This window comes from Anabrus simplex, chromosome 8 (assembly GCF_040414725.1).
Source record: "Anabrus simplex isolate iqAnaSimp1 chromosome 8, ASM4041472v1, whole genome shotgun sequence".
Taxonomy (NCBI): domain Eukaryota; kingdom Metazoa; phylum Arthropoda; class Insecta; order Orthoptera; family Tettigoniidae; genus Anabrus; species Anabrus simplex.
In genome coordinates this window covers 94,622,570-94,634,685 of record NC_090272.1, presented here as the reverse complement: position 1 = coordinate 94,634,685, position 12,116 = coordinate 94,622,570, and the positions used below count along the sequence as shown (strand labels likewise).

The window sequence follows — 12,116 nt, the reverse complement described above, 5'->3', positions numbered from 1 at the left end:
CAGTACCACGTTATGTGACATAGAAAATCTGAATATAACGGGGACATGTTTCGGCCTTCTTATTGGGCATCATCAGCCATATTAATTTAATCTTAAAACAAACACTGTTTAAAGGACAATGACATTTATAATTTGTAAAAATTGAACTGTGATTCTTATATTAACTTTACAGAGTAGTGGTTATAAAATGTGATGTTGGGACATACAACACATGCTAAAATTATTGTAAACTAATTTAAAATCTTGTCTAATAGAAAATTTGTGTCAATATAAAGTTCTGAAAACGGCACATGTCTGGTACTGAAGTGGATCCTTTTCGTTATAAAAGTCAGCATATATTTGCTGGGGCAGTTGCCAATGTAAGTTTTCAATAGAGTAAAATGGTTGAAAACTTGAGGGTGAACATCGATGAATAGAATGTGGTTATATCATATGGCATATATATACATCTATCTTACTGTATTAGACAGCGCTGCTAATCGATGTTCTACATCTTCTAGCAGGACTACATTTTCACGTGAAAATCAAACATAAAATGTCAAATACTCTAAACTCTTCTCAAAGCAGCCTCAACCAGCACACTAACGCCTGTTTGCAATGGTTATGTCAGATAATATTTTAGACCAATCAACTTAATGAGGATAACATCATAACATTTGCCTTTTCTTTTAACCAATCTTTTAATGTTGGAACGTAAAATATAAACACAATTCCTTCAGTGAGACCTAGGCTATTGACAGCTATTGGCGGAGCTGTGGAGGATCAAACCAGCCTTTGAGCTGAATATCCAACATTCAACATAGTAACACTTTCTTTTCATTTTGTGTGCATAAATTCTAACTCATATTGACTAACCAATTGTTTGAACTGTCAGAGCTTCAAAATTAAAAAAAAAGACAGGCATGCGTAGAACAGTATCAACAGTAGTGTCAACAGTATTCAACAACTCTGCACCTGTTTTCTTGGTATTTTGCATGGTCACTTTTACTAGGGTGCATGTTGGTGACCCTGTTTATGATGCAAATAAATACAAATTGGCAGCTATCATAGTATGGCGTTGCAAAGAATCTGGTGCTCCTAGTGATTTGCGAACAAAATTTTCCACGCATGCATGTAGCAAACATTCAGGCTTATTTTTGGGTATTAATTTCCATATATAACACTTCGTCAATTTCACACTATTGTTCCTAATATATACGTAGGCTATCGCGCGATAAATATCTGCTACCTTTCACTGTATCACTTAACACAGAATGCATTTCTAACTTCTGCATGGAATGCGAAATACAAGCACAAACGGGCTACTGCATTATTCAGCAATATCACTGAAAACCAGAAAGCAAAATTGAAGTATCCTGAGGCGAGCAGCATGCTTCCCAAAGGTGTAATTTGCAGAGGTGCCAACTACTGTGGATTGTCCATAATTATTATGGATTTCACCTCATGATTACGGCATTGCGGTCAAAGGGTAAATTATTATGGAAAAGCTGACATTATCAAGGAAATAATTTTCTACAGGGAAAAAGAAAAGGAAAAATTTCCAATCCTTTAGAGTTTCTGCCAAACCCTCCTAATTTCAGTACTTTTGTGTTGGTAACAATTATATGGTTTTCCCTTTTGCTACCCATAAGTGCTGTGAAAATAGTGATGGTAGAATGAAAGAGGTTATGGTTCAGAAGACAAAAATGTCATCACAGTGGGAAGGATGCTTTAAGAAAACTTACACTGATAAGCAGATGCTGGGTACGAAATAAGCTACAAGGAATGTTTTATCACCGAACTAAGAGGTAGTCTGTGAATATTATTGTGTAATATTATATACTTAAGAATAGATTGCCGTCTGGAGGGGAAAAGAGGGTGTCATTGTCAAAGGGAGGAGCATGCTTTGTACTTTACTGGAAAATTTTCTAGGGGCTGGGGAGTTGGAGAGTGATTACTGATAATCCACTTTAAAAGTTGGCACCTCTGAATTTACCCTGTAAGTTAAGGATCTCAAGGCCATTTTCTGTTTTCGCGTAACTTTCCCTGACCAGCTTTCTGTGGCGAGGACTTTACTCTGCGTTGGAACTCGTGGTCCTTTCACAAGGGATAACAAATGTTTTCGAGCTAGGAAAAATGCGATCATATTATGCGGTAAACATGAACATTTGTGACACGATAAGAGACATATTTATGTATATATTTAATATGACGTGAATCGGAACTTCAAATATACCAGGTTCTAAGAGGGAAATCCGCGTAATGGGGGAACGCGTTAATGACGTTTCACTGTATTTTCTTGTCTGGTTAAATTCCGGAAAGGCTATCCCCATGTAAATTTATAGCAAAAAGGTTATCATTAGTCTACTGGTGCTTGAATTAGGTTTTTCGTGATTCATATGAGGTTAAGTTAGGTGATGCTGCTTGAATAAGAAAACTGAAAAGTCATCACATTGTAATACAAAAGTTGTTTGTTGGGTTGGTGATTGAGTTTGTGAAGTATTTTTGTGTTTTGAAATTGATAGTGTGAGCAGATAATGATGTTAAATTTACAATGGAATTGGAGGATAACGTGTTACTAAGCTATTCAGCTGTTAAAAATTATTAGATTTTTTGAAAGAAAATATACTTATTAGAAGTGATTCAGACCAGCTGGGGCAACATGAAAAGGTGACGTTTTGCAGTTTTATCAGCAGGGCACGTAAGGTCCTGTTAAAGACAGGATTTTGAAAAAAGAAATGAGGATAATTTATGAACTTGGAGCAAATAATGGATATTCCAAGAATTATGTAGATAAAATTTAAAAACTAATCAATAAAACGTTAAGGGAGGAGCAGAAAGAAAAGAGCGTGGCAGTGACATTTCTCAATAGACATTCAAATGGATTAAATATGAATTTTTATAGAAATGGTACTGTAATTGCATATGAAAGATGATGATGATGATGATGATGATGATGATAATAATGATAATAATAATAATTTGTTTAATTCACATAAAGGTAGAAATTCAGTATATGCAGTATAAGTTTTATAGCATCATAAGAGAGTTGAAATGTTACAAATTTTATATGGAATACCTTGTAAGAGGAGAGATGTGTTAAATGCAACAGCCAGGGCCCCATCCGCCAGCCCCAGAGGTACATTTACTTTTGTCATAATATAATTGATCATGCGCTGTTATTCATTGCTCAAGCGCAAGGTAGCATTTCGATTGGCTGAGATACATTCAGATGTGACACCACTCCTAGTAGCAATCATGTGAAATGCATTCTGTAACCAACCCGCACACAATAAAAACACAACTAAAAGCAAACTGTAATGAAACAGTGTACAATACAGAACAACAATTTTCTATTGAATTAACCTTAATATAGGGTAGGATAGAGTATGCCTGCAGCCTTAAAATATTTGTGCACCGAACTCGATAGCTGCAGTCGCTTAAGTGCGGCCAGTATCCAGTAATCGAGAGATAGTGGGTTCTAGCCCCACTGTCGGCAGCCTTGAAGATGGTTTTCCGTGGTTTCCCATTTTCACACAAGGCAAAAGCCGGGGCTGTACCTTAATTAAGGCCACGGCCGCTTCCATTTCCTAGGCATTCCCTATCCTATCGTCACCATAAGACATATGTGTCGGTGTGACGTAAAGCAAAATAGCAAAAAGAATAATTTGTGCACCCTTGGTTCAGCAGGAAAGAAGTTGTTCTCGGAACAGGAATTCCGCAAAGTAGTCGGCAAAGTGAGCTTTCTGTCTCCTGAAACCAGAAATGGAGTAGGACCAGTGCTTTTGATGCCTCCACCTGTTCTCTATATGTTGTGTGCGCGCGCGCGCGTGTGCGTGCGGGTGGTCAGTTCTTTGGCACTCCTGCCGAATTGAATAGGGTGATTAACACGAAGGTTCACAAATCCTTTGTGTTACAAGCATTTGTACGCCTTACAGCTATCAGAAATAATGATTGTGCCTGGCAACACCCACTCTTTAATTACTGTGAGCACTGTCTCGAGACCTTACCTACCCAGAACAAATTAATCCGTTGTCATAAGCTCAACGTAATGAACGGCTATATCATCGGCCTTTTGCCACAATCCAGCATGGAATGTGCTGCTGTCACCGTATGGAATGCTGGAAGCCTAACAGCCGCTTCGCGGCCCTAACCGGGGGGACTTGTGCCCCCAGACCCCCTTTGATCATAGTCCAAACCAAACCGCTGGTTCGTAAGTTTGAAACTAGCCCCCTCACACCTAACAATGTGCGACTCGTTCTTAACATCAAGAGTTGGCAGCCCTATGCACTGCACGGTCACGACCATCATGAGAAGTTGGTGAGAAAGAAACCATTGACAGAGCAATCACACATAGATGTCTGTGCTGAAGAACTGCTCCATTATCTCCACTTTTGCCCACATAAAAACAACAAAATGAATTTCATAAACTGGGAGCATATTATACTAAATGCCAAGATTGCAAAAAACATCACATAGGACAGTCTGGCAGGAGCCTAGAAATAAGGTATAAAGAGCATGTAAATGCAGTTAAACTTAGGAGATTCTCGGCATACGGTCATAAATTTACAGACATAGAGAAAGATTATTATGCACAGTTCAGAAAGGAAAATTTATGGATATTTTGGTAAGAATATGGATTTATTTTGTCCAAAAAATTAATAATTAAATTTAAATGAGCCGGTGAAGAAAACATGCTGTTAAGTAGCAGATAAATACATAAGGAAGAAACAATTAAGGTATCCCCAGTCTTTGACCAGTTCTTCTTAGTAAAAATTGCATAACTAGTAATGATAAATTCCGCGCCATCCACACGTTCTCCTTTCCCAACAGTCAGTTGGCAGGTCGTACTCGGTTTGTAAGGCAGGTTGAAGGTGATACTATGTGTGGCAAGTTTGGTCTTTCTGGCAAACATTTGAACCATTGAGTAATATTCGCTAATAAAACAGTCTGTTTTATCGTAGGATGATTCTAATTAAAATTTGTTTTCTTGTTTTAAAGGTGAAGGATAGTTTTATATGGCTCGCGTGAGTTCTGAGTCGATACAGGTAAAGGTCTGGTTTTTGTTTTCGAGTATTTGACAAGCAGCGTTCTCAGTAATTTTCTAACGGCACTTGAATTTTAAATATTTAAATATTTTTCAGTAGTAAAATCCTGGAATTAAGTTTGAACCTTTATGTATTTTTGAACCTAGGAAGGATTGCAAAAGACCATGAAGTAATTAACTGAAGTGTGCGGCCGAATAAGCGTCTATATTACACCCAGTGTGTTTCAAGTAATGAGCTTGAAAAGGTCGGAGAGCTTCGGTATGCCTGGCGGTAGGCAAGTGCGTGCGGTACCCTTATTCGGTACAAGCCAATCCTCTAACATAACTGGAGGATATAGTGTCCATACATCTTACTCTGTCAAATACTAAACATGAGTAAAAATGTAACATAAGACCCTTATTTGGCAGTACGCTTTAATTATTCAGAGGGTCATCAGTCATTAAATTCTAATCTTGTACAGATACGGACTCTTTTGGCAACTTTTTCATGATGTGCTTTTTTTCAACGATATTGAGTGGATATCACGTGGATCTTAACTCTAGTGAGCTCTTTTTTGTAGGATGATATATTTAATGTTTTTTTAAAAATTATTTAACCAAGAACAGTTCAACAGTTATTATAAATGTTTATAAGCATAAATTAAGAATTGCGATTTTATGTTACAAGAAGTCAAAGAGAAGGTTTTGTGATTATGTTGCTGAAGAAAACATTCAAAGTTCTTGAAACATGACAAGGTAGAACCACATATTTCAACGTGCTTAATAAATGCATTGTGATTAATCTTAGCGACCTTTTGGAAATGGCTGTAGTTAAGTGCGCTTATGCTTTAAACCAAATGTTTGTCATTGACACATCCAAGCAGGGTTGCCAGATCACCAGTATCTGAATGGGTATAGATCTTTGGCTCGATAACGCACAATAAGAAGATTGGATCGCTCATCGCTGTATATTATATCTTTTATTCTGACGGTTCTGTAGATTGTCCATGAAGTTGTATCTGCCCCACACATACAACTACTTAATTGAACTTGCAATAAATTCAGTAAAAAGTTGTGAGAGCAAATTAAAGTATAAAGTGAAAAACCAGTTAAATACAATGCTTAGTAAAGCTAAAGGTTCCACCTATTCAATACGTTATCGTAATGGTCTATTTAGAACATCACATATTTATTTAACTTATCATAAAATACATCTTTGGTACCGGTTTCGGCAATCCACTATGCCATCAGCCATTGAGTTTTTTATAGCAAGGAACATTCAAAAATTTAAAAATATGCAATAGCAAGTCCTATTCTTACATGAAAAACATTAAAAATATAGCTAAATAGCATAGGCCCATTGTACTATACAAATTAACATGTCTTTTTTGAAAAATACAATATTATTTAGTGCATCTAAAATTATTTTATATATAATTGGCAAAGTCTGATTTGGTATACCTTATGTACAATAGAATCATGTAAAATTGATAAAAGAATCTACTTTTTTCCATTTAACCAGTTTTTAAAACAAGTCCTATTTTACATGGAAAATATTAAAACTTGGCTAGTTAGTATTAACCCTTTTTTTATGTTATACAAGTAACATGTTTTGTTAAAAAATAAAGTATCTTTTTGTGCGTCTAGAATTGTTTTTTAGGTGCTTAAAAAGACTATGGTTTGATATAGTTGATACACAGGAAATTTGATGTTTCTATAAAAACCTCTGTCATTTTTAACACAGTTTCTTAGTTCCTCATAATATGCGACTTATACTGTTTTAGATAATAAATACAGGTTCTTCTTCCTTAAAACTTATTGAAACAACAGTCTGTTTTGACTATGTAAGTCCTGATGTGTTTTTTCTTGTTTGAGTATTGCTTCTAGTATTTTCCAGTGTAAATAACTGTGTGGCTGAGGCCGAAACTATGGTTAAGATCTTGAATATTATTTTATGTGCCAGATGGAAATGGGCCGTAAATAGTGTTAATCTCGAACCAGTACGGACCTAAAAAAGGAAATAGTGAAATAACTCATACTCATTTCACTATTTCCTTTTTTAGGTCCGTACTGGTTCGAGATTAACACTATTTACGGCCCATTTCCATCTGGCACATAAAATAATATTCAAGATCTTAACCATAGTTTCGGCCTCAGCCACACAGTTATTTACACTGGAAAATACTAGAAGCAATACTCAAACAAGAAAAAACACATCAGGACTTACATAGTCAAAACAGACTGTTGTTTCAATAAGTTTTAAGGAAGAAGAACCTGTATTTATTATCTAAAACAGTATAAGTCGCATATTATGAGGAACTAAGAAACTGTGTTAAAAATGACAGAGGTTTTTATAGAAACATCAAATTTCCTGTGTATCAACTATATCAAACCATAGTCTTTTTAAGCACCTAAAAAACAATTCTAGACGCACAAAAAGATACTTTATTTTTTAACAAAACATGTTACTTGTATAACATAAAAAAAGGGTTAATACTAACTAGCCAAGTTTTAATATTTTCCATGTAAAATAGGACTTGTTGTTTTAAAAACTGGTTAAATGGAAAAAAGTAGATTCTTTTATCAATTTTACATGATTCTATTGTACATAAGGTATACCAAATCATAGACTTTGCCAATTATATATAAAATAATTTTAGATGCACTAAATAATATTGTATTTTTCAAAAAAGACATGTTAATTTGTATAGTACAATGGGCCTATGCTATTCAGCTATATTTTTAATGTTTTTCATGTAAGAATAGGACTTGCTATTGCATATTTTTAAATTTTTGAATGTTCCTTGCTATAAAAAACTCAATGGCTGATGATGGCATAGTGGATTGCCGAAACCGGTACCAAAGATGTATTTTATGATAAGTTAAATAAATATGTGATGTTCTAAATAGACCATTACGATAACGTATTGAATAGTGTAGCTACTCCGACCACTACTCTTATACCTTCATATCTTCCACATAATATAAATAACATTTGTTTGAGCGCCAGTTGCTTTTTTAAGAAAAACAACAAAATTCGGTAGAGCATACCTCTTATATCAATTATCTCAAGGCGTGAGGTGATAAACTCACATATTTGGCAATATACAGGGATATGGATCAGGACAATATTAAATTACTGTTGCATTTCCACAATTGAGGATTGTACATGGAACTGGAATCACTTATTATAATTAAAAATAAAACTGAGTTTATGACTAAATTTACGTCACAATGAACAATCATTTAAGTCTTTTAATTTAACAAAAGAAATATATCGTGAGATTTGCGGTACAAAGAAAAGGAAAATTTAATCTAAACAAAAAAAGCTATTGGCATGAACTTGAAGTGAGATGTGATATCGCCGCTGATTACACTCTTCTTCATGTTATGAATGCATAACATGTCTGATGCTTTAATTACCTGTTGTCTGCATACACCGCTGTTGAACTTGAAAATTCTTGGGAAAACCTGTGAGCTGAAGTCGGGAGCCGTCTGCTGTAATCTTCTTATGTCACAAGGAGTTGGCCTACATACCATGTACGCGTGTAGGGAGCTCCAATGTAATTACGTCCACTCAATATATTTTAAATAATTGGAAAATATTATTGAAACATCTTGTGAAGTCCATCCTCACAAGAAGATGATGTTTCTTTATCAGCATAGTACCCGTCTCTGCTCGGATACAACCACCACTTGTAGACCTCCTCGATTATTACAAGACCTCTTGAAAACACAACTCTTAGCTCTGATCATCACACTAAGACCACTTCTTCCATTTGATACATCTGACTGTTACATATGATCTGCACGATATCAACTGCTTATGAACTGAGTACCATCAACTGAATAGATATGATGAACTGAGTAAGAACAGAATACCTCTCCCCACCGTCGCCTTGACTTTATATAACCTCGCGATGACGACTCATCTCCCCACTCACTGTTCATCCCTTCCACTTCCACATACAGTAGCTGGCGAATACTGACACTTGGTCGCAATCACGTGTCCACGCACTGATGTCATCAGTCATGTGTCGTCTAAGCGTACCCAAGCGGTCCAAGAATGACTATGCCGAATGCGTCACCGGGAAAACTCCTTGTACAGCTAAACATAGCCTCTATTGCAAAATACTATGCCAGCTCATCTAGCCAAAGTTACAAGCCACAGCATGACAATATGAAACCAACAAATCTCACTTACTACAATACAGAATAATTACAAATAAATTTCACTTAACCTATGATTAAATACAATAATATCCGTGATACCTAATTATTACAGTCTAAATGATGAGAAACAGAATATAAAATCTAATGAATAGGGTTAATAATAATAATAATAATAATAAATACAGAATGGAGTCTGTAACCCTGTTGTACGGTTACAATAGGTGGAACCTTTAGCTTTACTAAGCATTGTAAAATCTTGAGTCAATACGGACAAAAAATGAAGTTTTTAATACTAAAAAAGTTAAATACAATGCAAGCAGTATGGAGAAAATGAGCACTGCTCTGAAAGGGAAGATAGTGATGTAATTACATATGGCGAAGAAAGCAAGTGACGACCATGATAGAGCGTTGCGCTGGCCTTCTTAGCCCAACTTGGCATGATCGATGTCGGTCGGTCGCTTGCTTCCTTGGCTTACGCTGCCTGAACTGTCAACGATAGACCCGAAGTGTAAGCGTAATAATTGTAGAGCATAGAAACCTCTACAAAAAATCCGCGATGGTATATACCTATTTCGAACTGGTTGCCCTCTAGAAGCGATTTTATGTTATAGTCCGCGGTAAAGAAAAATAATTGCTATAGATTAAATAAATATTTCGATATTATCCTTGAACTCCTCATCGAAATAAATTGTTTGACCTCCTCCACTATTTCATAAGGATTACAAAAAACTTGTCAGGACATTATTTGCACGAATGGTTCAGAAGTTATGTCCATTTTAGACTGTAGTGGTAATTCGTTCCCTGTTGTCTGCTAGCAAGTTGCCTCTACCTCGCCGCTTATTTTTAATATGTATAACTTTTGCTTTCTCAACGATTCATTTGTTTCTATATTCGTCCCTGTTTTTATCTCCTTGTAAGATGTGTATTGTTTAATGTAACGCCTTGTGTAATATAAATGTCTACATGCTAGCCTATTTCCCAAATTTTGGCTGATGATGACGCCAAACAGCGTTGAAACTAGTTCGAAGTGCAAATATATGTTATAAAAAACTTCAACATTTTTGTATTGAAAAGGTGGACCCTTTTAAGTTTTCCTATCTTCCATTCTCAGTTCAATACGGACAAAAATGAAATTCTTAGATTTAAATGGAGAGCTGTAATCGCATTGGATGAATATCATCAGAGCTTCGCGACTGTATGTATTAGACTGTTATTGTATCTTGAGAAGAAGTATCACATTCTTATTTTATTTCAGTACATACAGTAGCATTAAAATTAAGCAAACATTTACTTCAGCCTTTATTTCTAAGGAGATAACAACTGCTGTCATTGCACTTATTGTGAAAACATATTATCCCGATGTTTGTTTACACCAGTCAGAGTTGTGACCAGTCTCACTCAAGACCGATTCGTTCGCGCGGCTAGGAATTGATAACGGAAGATGATCGATCATTCAATATAAACGCTGGAATACTGTATGAATATTGATAATGGATAAAAACTAACTCCCGAATTTGCCCGTAATAACGGATGAATCTGTAAAAGGGTTCTCATTGTAACCAAAGCGTATTGCACAGATTAATATAGGGATTTTCGAAGGTTATAAGAACATTTAAAGATAAAAATTTCATAATGTTCCGTATTGAATTGTATCACAATTAAATTGAAATAATAAATAAGGTAGTTCAACCTATTCAATATATATAAATACGAAATTTAGAGTTACATTCCTATTTAATTATAAGCGGAAGCGGTACCGGTTTTGACCCCAGTCCGGGTCAGCATCAGCCGAATAAAACGCAAAAAACAATGCATAGGTAAGGAAGAAATTACAGATCAAGTCCACATAAAAACAGTTGAATAGGCAATATAAAGTAACGAGGATAGGTACTGTAAAATGCAGAAGTAGAAGGTAAGTCACTTAAAAGCAAGGCGCAAAGTTCTGAACAGCAGCATAGCATACGCAAAGTTCAGCATTGTCTCATAATGTTTGCGAGAAGCGGAGAACAGTTAAATGAGCCAGCTTGCATACACTATCAGTATTTGCTTTGGACGCGAAAAAAAAAAAAAAATATATATATAATACAATTTAATATAATTGAAAAATGCAAATACGATCCTGTAGATTTTTTTGAACAGTTGACGCAAAAAGCAATTGTGAAGAGAAAAATGGTAAAAAGCGCAATACCAGAAACAAACTAAAAACGTACATGCACAGTGCACTATTTCTTGAAGATAAAAATTCAGTCGTAATTGAATTTTACAATGCCTATCCCCTTTATTTTATATTGCCTATTCAACTGTTTTTGTGTGGACTTGATCTTTAATTTCTTTCTTACCTATGCATTGTTTTTTGCGTTTTATTCGGCTGATGACCCGGATTGGGGTCTAAACCGGTAACGCTTCCGCTTATAAATAAATAGGAATGTAACTCTACATTTCGTATTTATATATATTGAATAGGTTGAACTACCTTATTTATTATTTCAATTTAATTATAAGAACATTGTCATTAAAACGGGGATTCTCTTCTACTACAGTACAGCTGCAGTCGCTTAGGTGCGGCCAGTATTCGGGAGATAGTAGGTTCGAACCCCACTGTCAGCAGCCCTGATGATGGTTTCCCATTTTCACACCAGGCAAATGCTGGGGCTGTACCTTAAGGCCATGGCCGCTTCCTTCCCACCTCTAGCCCTTTCCTGTCCCATCGTCGCCATAAGACCTATCTGTGTCGGTGCGTCGTAAAGCAACTAGCAAAAAAGAATAGCTACAACAGCGGCCGCGGTCAGATGTATATCAGAGTCCGACATCTCACTTGAGATGATATAGATGTTGATTCCCATAGGGAACCTGAAATATTTGTCCTGAATAAGTAAATTTATAATACCAATATAAATGGTCTGTTATTGGATATTATAAATTTTCTAGCTAACTGATT

The 12,116-nt window shown here is 35.7% G+C and overlaps 1 protein-coding gene across 2 annotated transcripts in view; it reads left to right on the top strand.

Moving 5' to 3' along the window:
- The window catches only part of LOC136878841 (uncharacterized), a 322,409-nt gene that overhangs the window by 11,845 nt on the left and 298,448 nt on the right, over positions 1–12,116 (top strand). The gene's annotated exons all lie outside the window — the stretch shown is intronic.